Source organism: Phascolarctos cinereus, unplaced genomic scaffold (assembly GCF_003287225.1).
Source record: "Phascolarctos cinereus isolate Bilbo 61053 unplaced genomic scaffold, phaCin_HiC Scaffold_7;HRSCAF=346, whole genome shotgun sequence".
NCBI classification, from domain to species: domain Eukaryota; kingdom Metazoa; phylum Chordata; class Mammalia; order Diprotodontia; family Phascolarctidae; genus Phascolarctos; species Phascolarctos cinereus.
Window position 1 is genome coordinate 178,105,389 of NW_027556180.1, and position 17,461 is coordinate 178,122,849.

The following is a 17,461-nucleotide window of genomic DNA, read 5'->3' on the forward strand; positions in this document are numbered from 1 at the left end:
ATAATGGTGGTGGTGAGGTGTGTGGTATGTAGTGTGTGTGTGTGCATTTGATTTTTATGACTTTGGGTAGCTGTAAACTCTATTCCATTTGGGCATACAGATGTTACCTCTTCAGAGTATATCAAAAGGCTGGGTCTGTGCATATTCCATATCACATACTATTCAAAGGATCTGTTAGTCTATTCTATTTGGCTCATGAAATAGAGCTTGTGAAGATCGCTTCACAAATGATAAAGACAATAATTCTTTTATTTCTCTGCCACTTGGAGATACTTGTGTATACCTGCAAAATCCTCCCACTGTGCCAGTGTGGCACGGCGGATAGAATGAGTCAGGAAGTTCTAATTTTGAATCTTGCCTCATACATTTGCTAGCTAGGTGATGAGAAAGTTATTTGACTTCTTTTAGACTGCCTTTTGTCATCTGTAAAATGGGGATAATGTGAAGTGCTTTTTAAACCTTAAGGCAATATATAAAATATTACGTAAATCTAAAATCATTATATAACAACTATCTTCCTCCTTCTCATATCACTCTTCCTTACTGATGGGGTTTAGATAAAAATATGGAACTCAGTCCTGGGGCAAGCCATTATTCCATAATTATTCTTTTGTATCTAATAATCACATTTTTGTTTAAATATTAGGATATAAAGCCTATCCTTTGCAGGGTTAGCGTTAGAGAGCATTTGTTTCCTGACTCTAGCTCCAGTGGTCTACCCACTGTACTACCTGCCTCATATGTCAGTCTATGAAAGATAGTAAGCTTTTAATGTATATTCTACCACCAGGTCAGATCTTGCTAGCGTAGTCATACAACAACCAAATTATAAGAGTTACTTTCATACAGTGGAAACCGTTCACTTGCTGGACTTCTACAGAAGGAGAAGGATTCTTACTCTCTTTTGTTTGGCCCTCACCCCTGGAATTTGGGCATTGCTTGTTTTGTCCAGCTACTCCCTGCCATTCCCATTAGGCTGTCCTTTTTTTCTCTTTTTTTTTCTTTTTAGGCAATTGGGGTTAAGTGACTTGCCCAGGGTCATACAGCTAGTAATTGTCAAGTGTTTGGTCTGAGGTCAGATTTGAACTCGGGTCCTCCTGACATCAGGGCCGGTGTTCTATCCACTGCACCACCTAGCTGCACCCCCCTCCCTTTCCCCGTAGGCTGTCCTGCTCTCTGGTTGTGGCCCTCAGCTCCTCCCCTGACCAGGAGTCAGGAAGACCTGTCTTTCTAGTTGTGTGACCCTCGTTAAGTCACTTCTGTCTTTTAAGAATTCCAGCCAAAGTATACCCATCTCCTTTCCAAAGTCATTTGAGTCATAGGTATTGTTTTTGCCATTTGTTTCCTAATCAGGTATAATTTCTGGAGTTTGCATTATGTGAAGATTTATAACCTCAGGGTCTTCAACTTTTCCCACTATAGATTTTAGTAGCTTCTTGATTTCATCTCTTATTTTATATAATCTAAGCTTAGGGATGAAGTCATTTTTAAAAAAATAACTATTCAATACCGGTCAGTGATAAGTTGTGTGATTTGGATCTGAAAGCACAATTAACAAAAAGGAGTATGAAACCTTTTACTATAAATAATAAGATCTATTGCCAATTTTGTTATGAGATAGTATTGATGCATAATGTAACTGTTTGTGTCTTCGGTCCATTTCATGTGAACCCATGATTTGCCTACTTTAGTGGTCAGTATCATCTCCACTAAAGCATTTCCTAAGGAGCATTCTTGGGAGTTCTTATTTGTTGCAATATATCATGCCTTCTGCTGGTGCTAAGGAACCCAAAGGATTGCTGCTTGCTCCACTATCTTTCATACTAAGCTGATCACCATTATAATTTTGAGTAGGTCCAGCCTATAGTGCATCCATTTCTTAGATTCATAGGAGCATGTTCATCACACTGGCCAGGGTGCCAAACCAATCTAACTGGTTACCATGATAAGGTTCCTACCAGGTCTTCACAGGCCTAATGATGATGTTCATTTTTATTTCAAGTGTGTTGTGTTGGCTATAGACAATGTACTTCAAAGTGACAAGGAATTGTTGTTTTTATTGTTGAAGGCATTCTGTCCACAAATTCAAATATCAACTCCTCTATACCTTAGCAAGCATCTTCGTGCATTTTGCACAAAAATATTCTTCACCTTCTAACCAGCCTTTTGTTGATGAGTCCTTAAACATTCACCTATGTTGGTCCTTGTACAACAGTCTAATTGCCTTCTCTAGCTTGATAGGATTTGGTAGAGCTAGTAATCTGCTGATATAATCTTTGAGAACTGAAGCCTGTTTTTACTTATGACTAGGGATCTGAGGAGGGCTTTTGTGGAGGATAAATACAATTGTATACATATAAGTAAGTATATGGAATTTTGTGAAAGCTTCTATAAAACTTAAAGACTTTAGCACAATATTTAATAGGGTTTTTGTGGAAGAGATACATATATACATATACATAAAATAAATATACATATAATTTTGTGAATAGTTCTATAAAACTGAAAGATTATTTAAAATAATTTTTAACCCTTAAAACAGTTCATTTCCACCTTATCAAACATATGTTCCTTTGATGCTATTGCCTAATAACATTCAAATTTGCCTAGGAAGCTCAGAGAAAGTACTTATACAACCAATTTCTATATGTGAACAAAAACTTTTTTCAATTTAATTCAGTTAGATTAAACTGAAGTCAATTCACTCATTTCCTTCCCTTCCTTTTTATCCAACTGACACTGTTCCCAGGTGTCCCATTTCAGTTGATGGCAAATACCTTTGTTCTCCTAATCACTTGGGCCAGAAATATCGGTCATTTTTGACTCTTCCCTCTCCTTCACATTAAAAATCTAATCCAGTCCTGAATTCAGTTGATTTTATGTCTATAAGACTTCTTATATATCTTTTCTTTATTCAAACCATCGCCACCATAGTTCAGGCCTTACCTCCTCTTGTCTGGAGTAATGTAATAGACTATTGTAATATGTTCTCTCTGCTTTTTCTCTTCTCCCATCTCCATTTTTCATAAAATTGCCAAAAAGTTTCTGACTGTACAGTATAACCTCACATCTTCTCTGACGAAAAACAAACAACCTTCCCCAAAAACAAAACCAACCAAAATAACTGCCAAATCCAAACCAAATTTAAACCAAACTCCCTTTCACTGGCTCTCTATTGCCAGTAGAATAAAATAGAGACTCCTCATTCTGGCACTTAAGACTCTCTCCAATCTGGTTCCAACCAACCTTTTCAGCTATATCTCATATTACTCCCCTTCACATATCCTATATTTCAATAAGAATATGCAATCCCTGATGACCGAGACAAACTCCTTCCACATCTTTTCCTGGTGAAATCCCTATTTTCCTTCGAGGTTCGGCTCAAGTGACCTTTCCACAAAACATTTTTTAAACTTCCATAGCACCAGCTGAAAGTATTTTCTTTCCTCAAATTTTCCTATGACATTTTATCTAATTTTTTCCTTTGCTCATGTCATACCCTACCTGATATTACACTTCTCTGTATGTATGGTGTTCCCAACCTGAATCTTCATCACCAGTAGAATGTAAGCCCCTCAACAATAGGATTTGTGTGATTAAAAAGAAAATTGTATCCCTGCCTCCTAGCATGATTCAGTAATGAATCTGTGGCCCTCAATGATTGGCCAATAATAGGTTCCAGCCCAAGTCCCATTTGCTCATTGTTTGGGTTTTGATGGCTCAGACTGAGTGTAAATAGCAATTGTTTCCGTTCTGGCCAGAAACCTTGAAGGTCTTCCCCTCCCAGGTTGACTTTTTTCTTTTTAACTAGGTAAAAGAGGTCATTTTTTGGCCTCATTTCTTACTTAGTCCTTAATCATTGAATTAGCCATAATCACTGAATCAGCCAAATGGGAACGTGTTAAAGACCTTACCTTAAAAAGGCCAAGGTCTCCCACTGCATCCAGGACCATCTCTGGTTGTCCTGATCTACCTCTTGCCACTGGACCCAGAAGGCTTCCAAGGAGAAAGTGAGGCTGGTGACTTTGTATAGCCCTGTCTCACTTAAATGCAATTCACTTGCATGTCATGGCATCGCCTCCCTGACGTCTCGGTCCTTTTCTAGAACAAGGATAAACAACAGCAACCATGACAATTCTTTTGGGAAGTCAAAGTAGGCCATCTTTCACCTCAGTTCTTGCCTAGCCTTTAATCACTGAATGGGTATTGCCTCAGACAAACGGAGACCTGGGAAAGACCTTAAAAAGGCCAAGGTCTCCCACTGTGCTGGGGCCATTGCTAGTGGTCCTGACTTATGTCTTGCTGCTGGACTCCGAATGACTCTGGAGGAGACAGTGAGGCTGGTGACTTGGCACAGTTCTGTCTCACTCAAATACAATTCGCTTGCAAGTCAAGACATCACCCTCCTGATGTCTTTGGTCTTCTTTGAGAATGAAGGACAAACAACAAGAAAAATGCATTAAATTACCTAGTATGTTCAATATACTTTGTAAGTGCTGGAAAGGATGAAAATAGATTAGTTACTGGACATGTATAGTACACTGTCAACAATGCCATGAAGGATTTTTCAGTTCTAACTATGTCCATTTTCCGGATGTGGAGACAGGATCCGAGAGGTTAAATCCCTTACTCAGGATCACATAAGTTTCAAGGGGCAGGATTTAAACGCAAGTTTCTCTTGTCTCCAAACCCAGGCTTCCATATGCTATTCCATGCTGCGACTCTATCTTTGAGAAGCTTATAATCTTAGCAAGTCCTCAGTGGCTTCTATGAGTGTAATTCTTTTTTAGATGAGAACTGCATTTTCAGACATAGCTAATGTGTAGATTTGTTGGAATACACATACACACACTCATACATACATGTATATATACATATATGTGCGTGTATATACATATATATTTGAAACACATGCATATCTATCATCTATCTATCTATCTGTCTGTCTGTCTATATCTGCAAGGGATAGCTGCTACTTAGAAGGTGGTGGTAGGATTAATGAGTAATAATAGATACATATAAAAAAGAGCATAAATGAAACATTTTTAAAATACATAGAAGAAAACAAAAATAGTGCCGAAAGGGATAGAAATAACAATTTAATTACTGTTAAATTTTTTATATATATACATATATATATTTCTTAAAACAAACTACATGACAAATTTACAATTTTCTCATTCATGTTGTATGTTAAAATGTTTGTGCTTGTCGATATCTGTTAAGTTTACAATAAACATTAATTTTAATTTTAAAAAAATCTGAAAAATGAAAAAATACAAGATACAGCTCCTGTCTTCAAGAAGATTTCAGTCACTGGAGTGATAAGGCATATTATATGAAATACAAATAATTACAAAAAAAGTCCTTTCTGCCATTACTAAGTGTCAAATGAACAGTATACACATTAAATGTTAGTGGAGAAAACAACTACTCTATAAAGATTGGTATCATCTTAACAGCCAAACTGATTTAACCTGGGAAGATACTAAAGGGAAATGTCCTGTCTGATCATAGATGTACTTATCAATAGGACATTCTATGTCACTTGATTAGTGAGTAACCATAACCATAGTTAGAGTCAAGTTCTTGACTCCTTGTGTAGGTGTCCCTTGTGTTTGATGAGTGGAGTGTTTGAGTCTTGCTCAATTAACAATTTTCAACTAGGATTAAAAGACAATTTGCCTTTTTCAAAAGCAACTCACTAGACAAAGCGGCTCTACATTTTGTATCCATGAACTTTTTTTTTTTAAAATTGGTAATTGAATTTTCAATATAATTGTTTCTAACCTTACATCTTTTGTTTTATGCATCTAAAAATATTCTGAGAAGGGGTCCATAGCTTTCAGAAGACTTCCAGAGGGGTACATGATACACAACAAAAGCCTAATAGAGAAAGCAAAGCAAAAGAAGCAAAAAGGTCATATAATTTTTATTAGGTCACCAATTAAATATTCAGTTTGCCCCAAGTCTTTGGAAATGACTCTTTAGTTTCAAAACTGGTCTAAGGTTACTTAAAAGATTAAAAAAACTCTTATTGTGCCTTGGATTGATAATAGAGTTTCTATATTTAATCTTGGAATGAAATGACCTCCTGAAATGTTTAACTCTCTAGAAAAGTTCAATATCTACACTTGTGGATGGAATCTGGTTAATACCATGACGGCATGCTGTCAACTTAAAAAAAAATTAAATATGGTTATTTGCCCATTAGGTTTTGAAGGCTGTACATGGAAGAGTAAATCACATGTTTCCAAATGCTAATCAGAATGAGCAATTAAAAAACATCCAGAGACTATGAGAAATAGGTTACTAAATGCCCAGAAACTCTAACTGTATGAAGACTCACATTTGTCAATGTTTTCTGAGAGGCTTAATTATTTTTAGGGAAAGAAACTTTTGAAAGGGTTTGTGCAGTTGCTTCTTGGTAGGTACTCTCAAATTCTATTAAAATCACATTTGACTCAATTCATTCAGATCAGACTTGTTATCAACAACACATTGTCCCTCTGGGGACCAGCATTTGTCCAGTTAAGGGCTTCCTTCATTAATCGTCCAGAATCAAGCAAGCCAAAACCAAATCTGTGGAGAAAAAGCAATTAGATATTTTAAGCAGTGATAAGAACACCACAAATAATCAATTTCTATGGCATTAGCAGCTACCTGGTCAAGGAAAAGTCTATAAAAGCTAGAATTTATTGTACAACACCAGGCAGCTTACTGGCTATTGATTCTCCAAAGTATGCATAGATTCCCTGGTTTAAAGAGAAATCCCTAATGATTATCACCTTTACCTTTTTCCTTTAAAAAAATAAAATAACAGGAATGAGGTGTCCATAAAGATAAAACACTAGGAAAATGTCTTTATAACTGCATACCCATGTTATACTTTAAAAAAAAAGCAAACCAAAAACAAAAATACAAAACAACAACAACGACAAGGACAACAACAACAACACCCCCAAACCAGGCAACTAGCAAACTGCTTGGTAGTAATTAGATGTAATATGATGCAGGGAACTTCATAATAGAGAAAAAGCTAATTACAATTATAATACGCTGTGCTTAGAAACATTTATTGTGCTTATTTTTAAGATGTTTACTTCACCTGAAAGGAAAGGACTACAAAGCATTTCTGTGTGTAATCAAAACAGAGATCATCTTCCTTTTAAAGACAACATTTATTTCAATTTCTAAAGTTCATGGCAGACAGCATTTTAATCCACATTAACCTTTGGGATTCTTAGATGTTTAAAACTAATATTGTTCATAAGAAACACACATGATCGGTTCACTGGAGACAGGACAAAACATACTCTTTTGACACAATAATTTAGCCATTGTTTCTTTGAGAAATGATTCCTATAGCCGTATACATTTATTTAAAGATGAAAGGTGCAATTAACCTTCAAAAGCTGAACAGGGCACTGACCATCAAGATCAGCCCCAATAGTATAGAAAAAACACATTTTAAAATATGCTCAGATAGTTATGAAGCAGAGAACACTCCCATGGTCAAAACATTATGCATTGGAGCAAAAACCTGGGCTGTGATTTCATTTAGAAAAACAAACATGAATTATTAATATTACTCTGATTTTCTTGGTGACCCTGAAATGCTCTACAATATAATCAGGAATAACAATCTTCTCCCTTTGCTCCCCCCATCCAGGCCCAAAGTTGACTTTCTTTTCATTCTATACAGAATTGTGACTGTGACCATATAGGGATAATTCTTGAAATCCAGATAAAATCCTACAGATACAAAGGAATGTTTTTTAAAAAAGAGTTATCAAGGTAATAAAAACTTAGTGACAGTTCAGTAGTGGCTCTGACATGAAACTCAGCCTAACATAATTCAATTTAACATGCATTTATTAAGTACCCACTACATACCAGGCTTTGGGGTAAATGCTAAGCATATAAATACAAAAAGAAAAGAAAAAAAGGTACCTGCTGTTAGGGAGTCAGATTTCTATTGAGGGTGGGCTGAAAAGAATTACATCAATCAACCAATAGTTGAGTATTGCAAATTAGAATTTTGCACATACCTAGAATGTGCCAGAATTCTTGGTAGGTATTGGGCACAAGAGAAAAATAGAAGTCATTCCTGCCATCAAGGAGCTTACATTCCATTGAGGAAACAGCACCAATCATTTAGTCAAGTATTTAATAAGTGTCTACTGTATGCCAGGCATTGCTTGCTAGCCTCTGAATGTATAAAGTCAAAAAAGGGAGTAATCCTTACCCTCCTCATGAACTTACATTTCATTTCGGGGGGGGGGAGACAACACACACATAAATATCTGTGTGTTAGGTGTTAGAGAAGAGAAGGAAAACACAGTTCCTGCCCTGCCTCACAACAACTTAATTGTATGCATAATGTATAAGAAAATAACAGTACAGGAATAAAGCAGCAACACAGACAGACTCCACATCTTGTTCCTTTGAATTTTGCTTCCATTCTTTTGATGTGGCACAATTAAGACCCATATTTCATCTCTTAGAAACTTTTACTTGTTCATTTGAAGAGTTGTTGCCCAGTCAAGGTCAACAGCACATATATAGGCAGGATATTGTTTAATTCCTTAGTAATTCCCAGATTTGAAGCTCCTTTTTATGTTTATGCTAATGACCTGTTATTTAATTGTTTTGTCTCCTTAAAATGTAAGTTCCTTGAGATTAGGGACAGATTTTTTTCCTATTGTCTTTGCATCATCAGCATGGTACCTTAGAATATACACAGGTAAGTAGATACCAAGTATATGCAAGGTAATCTAAAGTTTTTTTTAATAATTATGCTTTACTTATTTTAACATTTATTTTAAAAACATTTGAGCTCCCAATTCTCTCTCCCCCATCAGCTCCTCCCCTACTGATTGAGAAGGCAAGCAATATGATATCAATTTTACATAAGAAGTCATATAAAACATTTCCATATTAACCATGTTGCAAAAAAAGCAAAAAAAAGAGCAAGTAAAAAAAGTATGCTTCGAATATATACTCAGACTTCATAAATTCTCTCTCTGGATGTAGATTGCATTTTTCTTCACAAGTCCTTTAGAACTGTTATGGATCATTGTGTTGGTTAGAGTAGCTAAGTCTTTCACAGTTGATCATCGTTAACAATATTAATGTCACTATGTACAATATTCTCTTGGTTCTGCTCACTTCACTTTACATCAGCTCATATAAGTCTTCCCAAGTGTTTCAGAAACCGTCTCCTTTGTCATTTCTTATGGCACAATAGTATTCTGTCACAATCATACACCACACAACTTGTTCAGTCATTCTCCAGTTGATGGGCATCCCCTCAAGTTCTAATTCTTTGCCAATACAAAAAGAGCTGCTGTAAATAAATAAATATTTTTGTACATGTAGGTGCTTTTCAATTTCTTTAATCTCTTTGGGATTCAGACCTAGTAGTGGTATTGTTGGGTCAAAGGGTATTCACAGTTGTATAGCCCATTGGGTAGGGTTCCAAACTGTTCTTCAGAATAATCAAATTAATTTAAAGATGGAAAGTGTTAATTAGGGGGAAGCTCATTGTATAAGGTGGTAACAAAACAGCTTTGAAGGGGTGCTAGAAGGGAGACATGAGGAGGCAACACATTTCAGACTTAGAATACCGCTTAGGCAAAGGTATGGAACTGGATGCAAATTACTGGTAAAGTCCTTGTCTGAGTTATTACCGTGAGTCTGTGTTGGCTCCCGTCACAGGTACACACATCAATATACAACTCAACCCCATATGCATGAACACGTAGTACCAAGAGTAGAACTTGACAACTTTGCTTGGCAAAGACTCGTTATATTCCCTGGCACACTCTCTGCATGGCACACAGAGTTTATACAGTCAGGTAGAGAGCTCTTGCTGTACAGGAAATACCATTGGAAGTTCTGCTGACCCTGTATAGCCTTCAGTGTGAGATTGCCTCCCTCCCTCCCTACTATCACTGGCCAGAATTCAAACCTGCTCTCTGGAGAGGGCAAATCAATTGAACACATGTTTAGTCTAAAAATGTAGTTTTGGAAAAGGCAAAGATATTTCCTTACACTCGAACCTTCTCTTTGCCCCAAAGATTTGTCAAATGGAATTGAATGCACACACATCAAGATACACACTCTTGCCAGAGTCAAATAATTTCAATGTGTCCTTTTGTAGTTGGGAGAAAATACAGACCGTCCACGTTGAAACAAGATGCCCTGCAAAAGCTTGTGTGTGTACTAGTACTCTGCATTTCTTCCAGATTGCTTTTCCCTTGATGGTAGATTTTAAATTTGGGATTCAGCTCGATGAAGCAGATTTTCTAACTTTGTAAGGCATGAAGAAGATAAAATCTATCCCCACCCCCACCTCCTTGTGCCACATGGATTTAGAGCTAGAAGAGATTTTACTAATCTAACCCACTCATTTTGCAGGTGAGGAAATTGATTCCCACAGAAATTAACTATGTTGTTCAAAGTTGCACAGGTTGTGAGTGGGAGAACAGGGACTTGGACTCAGGTCTTCTGAATTCAGATTAATTTCTTTCTTCTGGCAACATTGAGATCACACTTTTTCTGTCACATTCATCAATCAGAAAGCAATCAAACACTGAAAATTATGGCAAGCTCAGGTTCTTGAGGACTGGAGTTCTCTGGATGTCATCTTACATACATCACAAATAGCTCCAAAAGAACGAATTTAGTTTTAGACTGGATAAAAGGCAAAGATGTGCCTCCCAAAATAGCCCCATTGGGTTAAATATTGTCAAATCAACTAATTAGTCATTAGCCCTTGGTTTGATTCTGCTTGCAGATTCTCAGATACCCCAGTCCTGTACTTTCTTTTTCTTGATGTCATCAGCCCATGGCCAGAGCAGAGAGCAGTGAGAGGGAAGGGGGTTTCTGTAGAGTACTGTACCAACACCTCCTGAACCTGCCTCAGGTCAGCTCTGAAGAGGCTGTTTTGAACTGATCAGAATTCATTCAGTCTGGCCGCCACAGCTGAAGAAGGTAAAGTCTTACTGTGAAGGGCAAGCTCCCCACCTGGTGTATTCAAAGTCTACAGAGAACATATCAAATGCAGATTCAGACATGACTGCTGACACTGGAATAGAGCTGCCTGACCCAAAGCCACAATAATAAAAGGGACCAAATGTGACACACATACCCGCTCCCTTCCCCCCTCCCCCACATGGCAATTTCTCACAATGAAAATATCACACATATAATACAACAACCTTGAGAGTCCACGAGCTGCTGGGACTGCTACATTTTATACAAAGGATGCGGTGAGTTTGCGCTAGCTGCATGCATCTTTGTCCAGACTTGTTTCTAGCATTCACTCAGTTAAGGATTAATAATTAACCAGAGGGTGAGAGTTACCAATCCCTAAATTTGACTATGCAATTTTGCAGGAATGATCATAGCTTGAAATTACATACACAGATATGCTTTACATACATATTTAAATAATCTCTTTTCCACAAATAAAATCAATGGTTAAGTACTAAGGAGGAGCCTGCAATTTTGGAATATAGGGTCCATACCAGGGAAGAAAAGGAATTTGGCAAAAATGCAAATTCTCCACAGTTATTTTGAACAATATGGAATATAGAAAACATGATAACTACCTCAACATTGTCCTTTTAACTTTGTCTTATGTTGCACATATTTGTTGCCCCAAGAGGTTCCTCATTGGCTAACCACTGAACAGATGGGGAAGTTAAAATAAGGCTTTAAAACAATCAAGAAAGTGTAGTAATCCAGAAAGGGGTAGGTAACAAAAAAGGCCCCCAAAACAAACCTAAAACAACCCCCCCAACCCCCCCCGAAACAAACACTAAATCAAGAAACATGAAAATCTTGTCAAGGCTATGCAATGTTACAAAGAGAATATATAAGAAAAGTCAGAAAAATGATATTAAACATCAAAGAGACCTTGCAAAAAAAGGAAAAAAAAGCACAGAGCATTTTATTCACAAGCAGTTCTGAGTTTGCTATAATTATGGTATTTTGCTGAAATGAAAAATGCATCTCAATGAGGGGCTGATGGACTGCATAGATTTGGGGGTAGTTGAGAAATTGAGAAAGGATGACAAAAGTTAAGGAGACCAAAGCCTCAGAGGTTCTTGGCTTTTTTTTTTTAATTCAATCTAAACACATAACATGAATAATAAATTCCTAAAGCCTTTAATATCTGGAAGCCCAGATTTTTTTTTTATTAGTGTGGACAAGTAAATTTTATTTGATAGTTTGTTGTATTTAAAGACAGTGTAAAACTCTCATTGCAAACAGTTGTTTACAGTGCGCTTTTCAGCACAAAGCTGTTTTAAAGCTCAATTGTGCATTTTGCAGATAAAGTGGGAAAACTAACTGAAGGCTGTATTGTAAGCAGTGGTTGCCGTGGAAACCCCAGTTTCAAGAGCTGGTTCTCCATTACCACTTAATTTAGGCTTCCTAATTGCATTCCACTAAATCGGTAGCGACAATATCTGCAGAGCAAAACTGCATGCCCAGTCTAGCGCAGACCTCTTTGAAACAGGCTTTTTGAAAGCCAGGAGCTATAAAAACTCAGCATGACGTGGAGCATATGAGAAACCTGGAGTTCAAATGTACTGCTGCTTGCTTTCTCATCCTTAGTAACTTCAGTGCTCTCCACACCAATCTATTAGTTCAGTCTACCTTAGAGATCATAAAGCGCTGCCATGTGGAAACTCATCTGTCCACTAACACATCAGTGCAAAATAGATTTAATTGTGCTCCCAATCCAGTATCATGTCCATCTTATTTTACTCCACACCAGCAGGTAGCCAGTGTACAGTCTTACTTTCCTTGAACTGCCCTTGGTCCACAATACGAAGAGAACAATCCTTTCTCAGTTTAAATTATTTGCCACTGTTCAGCTTTGCGGCAAGCTAGACCGCCCATATGTGACCCGAGGAGAGCCTTGTCAGAACCACTAGACATAAAAGCGTTCCAATTATCGACCACACTGCTTTAATAGAGGAGGCAACTAATATGATAGTGTAAGTGATTCTGCCAGTGAGAAGCTCTTCGTCACTGTCAGATTAACACTTGAGTTAAACTCTTGTAAATCAGTCACATTATGCTGCTGGTTGAGAAATAAACACAGACCCATTATACTTAGAATTCCAGAGGGCTCTCTCCTCAATAGGAGTTACACTGGATGCCCCTATTAATCTGAATTTTGTCATGTTTATTATTTTGCAATTACTAATGTGGGTAATGTGGGAAAGATTTAAGTTAGCTATGATTAGATTCTGAAATGGAAGAACATGCCCAGCCAGAATTTCTAGGGGGAAAAAAAGCAAGAGAAACTCTACCTTGGGGTAAGAGAGCCCACAGTGGGCCTGTGGGGTGACTTCCGGTGGCAGGCGGGAGAGAAAGCCAGCTGACCGCTCATTCAAAATGAAATCTCATCATTTGCATTCTCTGGAAACAAAGAGTGCTTCAGAGCACAGTGCAGTGGCATCTTCAAGCCTATGATCTCACTCTGGTCCACAGGGAGGCCTTGTGGCTCAGGTGCTGAAGTTTTAGCTCCTAGATGGCAGGTGAGGAGAGTTCTTTGCTTCAGAACGGGGAAGTAAATAACTGCCAGCTTGTATTTCCCTTCCCAGTGTCATTCTGTGTTGCTAAAGCAGAGTCTAAGAGACTGCCAAGAATTCCATTATTGTCTTCTATCTCCCAAGTTCTTGAATGCCCTCACCCTCCTGAGTGTGGGTCTTTGGCAAGAATGAATGAGCCATTTTTCGGGACATGACTTTATGAATGAGACAGAATGTGTATTACAAGGCAAGCAGCAGAAGTTCTGGGCATTCCTAAATCAAGAATTCTATAACAATCCAATTCAATAAACATTTATTAAACACCTACTATATGCAAGGCTTTGTGCTATGCACTAGGGTTACAAAGGTAGGCAATGGCAGTCTTTGTTCTCAAAGTACTTGTGATCTAATTGGGGGAGGAGATGTGAACACACACACACAAAACTATAATGCCTGTTAGAAAATGACTGGGTGTGTAGGAGATGTGAAAGTAACCTAGGAAATTTCAGAAGGGAGAGGTTATTTTTAGGCAAGGACCAGGGGAGTGTTCATGAAGAAGGTTGGACTTGAGCTGGGAAAAGAAGGAGGAAAAATATTTTAATAGGTAGAGATGTGGATGGGGGAGAGAACATTTTAGATGGGGGAGGGGGATGATGTACTCATAAGGCTGGAGATGGAGGATGGCAGAATGAGATTAGCAAAGAGTGAATAGTTAAGTTTGACTGATGCATAAAACAAACAGTGAGGAGTCCTAGAAAGTAAGGCTGAAAAGTTAATTAGAAATAGATTATGTTGGGGTTTTGAATGCTGAATATGTAGTTTTAAAATATTCAATAATAATTCACATTCATATTGTATTTTAAGGTTTACAAAATGTTTCCTTTCCATTAACTGTGAGGTAGATGGGACAAACATCATTATTCCCATTTTATCGATAAGGAGACTGAAGCTAATCAAGGTAATGTGGCTTACTCCCATGACTACAGCTAGTAAGTAGCAGAAATGGGATTTGAACACATGTCTTCTAACTCCCAATCCAGTGCTCTTGCCACATCAGATTACTTATTTAATAGATAACTGAGGGAGGTTGCAGGTTTCTGAGCAGGGGAGTGACATGACTGAAAGCTGTGCGTCAGAAGTGCTCAGCCCTAATTTTGTTTCTGTTCTCATCATCATGGGAAAGGACAAAACTGAACTGGCCAACATAGAACTGAAGCCCAAGATAAGTGAGGTAAGAAAGTGCCTAACGGCTCTTGATAAATTAGTCATCCAGCTTAAGTGCACTCCCTCTTAGGGATACTGAATAACCTTGTCGATCTGATTACTGAATTGCTACTGGTTATCTCTGAAAAATCATGGAGAAAAGGTGAGATGCTACCTGTCTGGAGATGGATAAATGTTGGACTGATATGTCTGGCACACAATAAGTATTTATTAACTGATTGACCGATGTTCAAAAAAGGGGAAAAGGGTCCTTCAAACTATAGTCCAGCAAGCTTGACTTAGATTATTGACAAAATTTCAGCCATATTAAAGGAATGATTTGTGAACACTTAAATATAGAAGATATGACTTCTATTGAGCTACCATGGGATTCTACAGAACAGATCAAGTACACTTCCTTTTTTGATTTGGTTATTGGACTAGTTGAAAAAGGGAAGGCTGTACTCAGAGTATGCCTGTATTTTAGTAAGACATTAGACATTTTCTCACAATACCCTTGTGGACAAAACATAGAGAAGGAGGCTCGTAGATAGTATGGTTAAATGGGATTGGAACTAATGACTGGACCTAAAGAGTAACAGATTGATGTTAGCCTAGAAGGAAGTCTATTGTGGAATGGCCTACAATTCTATTCTTAGCTCCATTACATTTAATTTTTTTTTATCAGTGATTTGATGAAATAAGGGCATCCTTATCACATTTACTGATGCCACGTAGAAGGGATAGATAGTTAACAGGTTACAGACTCATCCTCCTCAAAGATCATGGCAGGCTTGAAAGATTGATTGAGGATAATAAGGCAATGTTTTTTGTTGGTCATTGTTCAGTCATTTTAATCATGTTCAACTCTCTGTGACTGTATTTGGGGTTTTCTTGGTAAAGATACTGGAGTGGTTTGCCTTTTTCTTCTCCAGTTCATTTTACATATGTGGAACTGAGGCAAATAGGGTTAAATGACTTGTCCAGGGTCACACAGCTAGTAAGAGTCTGAGGCCAGATTTGAACTCAGGAAGATGAGTATTCCTGGTTCCCAGCCCAGTGCTCTATTCACTGTGCCACCTAACTGCCCTAAAATAATGTTTAATAGGGATTAGTATGAAATCCTTCAGGTGGGCTTAAAAAACCAATGCCACAATTTCGTGATGGAATGCGCATGAGTAAGAAATTATGGACTTTGGTAGGATATTTCCAAAGAACTGAGAGAAAAGGATAGTGATCTCACAACTGAAGCAAATTGTGAAAGGAGATAGTCAGTCTAGACTAGTTCTTATGGCGCGTACATAGTCAATGGGAAGAGTGTGGGCCACTCTACATGAAGCTGTTCTGTTCTTAGTGTCATAATGCAAATTCAAATAGTTTCTAGAGATGATTAAATTTTGAGCTGGGCAATATGGCAAATGAACTCCTTTTTCTAATTCATTTGTTAGTGATTTGGAAGAATAAGAGTGTGTCCAGAGCAATGGAAAATTGACCTAACTCTGACCCTAAATAGTACTACATGTATGGAGAAGAAGAGTTATTCTAACCTGGCTTTGGACTAACTCAGTAGCCAAGTATTGCAAAAGGTTGAAGTTGAAATGATCCTAAATCTATTTTTCTCTCACATAAGAAGACAAAACCCACAGGAGCTTTTACAATTCACTAGCTTTTTCTTGAAAGATCATTTGGATTCAATTTAGATTAAAAAAAATCTGTTTTAGTCTCTCTCTTAAATCCTTTATCCATCAACCTCTGTCTCTTGTTTCATCTTCAGTATAGTTGGAGAAGAGCAAAGGGGAACACTTCATGTATTAACCATTCCTACCATCAAAGTCTTAAATTAGAGGAGTAAGCAGACAGCTTTTGCATCCAACATTCTTCCACTACAACATTCTTGCCTGTGAAACATAGACATCTCACAAAGAAAGAACAGCAAGCAGAGACAATATCAAAGAAAAAGAAAAAAAAACCCTTTGCACAAGCATCAGGTTCCTTCTAATTTCCTCTCAAGTTAACCCTTATGAAAATGCCTCAGATTTTATCTGCCTCCTTCCACTTTACTACTACTTATCTCTTAGTTACCCCTGTAAAGCTAATAAAATAAAAGACAAATACATCCTTCTTCTAAAATTTAATTCCAATTCTAAAATTTCTATAATATATTCTTTAATATTTTAACTGAACCCCAAACCAAGTAGGTTCTAAAATGAAAGGAAAAAAAAAACAATGACCACAAACCTTTTTTTCCCTTTCATACTCTGGGCAACCTATAAAATGAAAAATGCAGGAGCCATAGAAAAATTATTACTGCTGGAATTACAAACCACAAAGATGTGCATAAATAGATATGGAAAAGAATCACAGGATAATGTTCCTGATAGAATCAATACCATTCTTGATAGTGATATGCCCAGGGGTTCTATATATTATCTATCCATGGAAATGTCAATATAATAAAAACCTACAAAGAAGTTTATAGCAGGATCTATGCTTTGTTAATTCCCAAGTGTATGATAACTCAAATTAGATATCTGAAATATCTCTTCATATAATCGACTAGTTTAAGAAACTGGTAAAAATGGCAATAGTGTGAGTTTAGCTAATTGATGTAAAAAGCCTTTATCAGTACATGTAGTCCTTCTTTTTGAGGCTATGCTTAATTTTGCTTTTATAAGAGCCAAAAAAGAAAGTAGAAGAATTCTTAT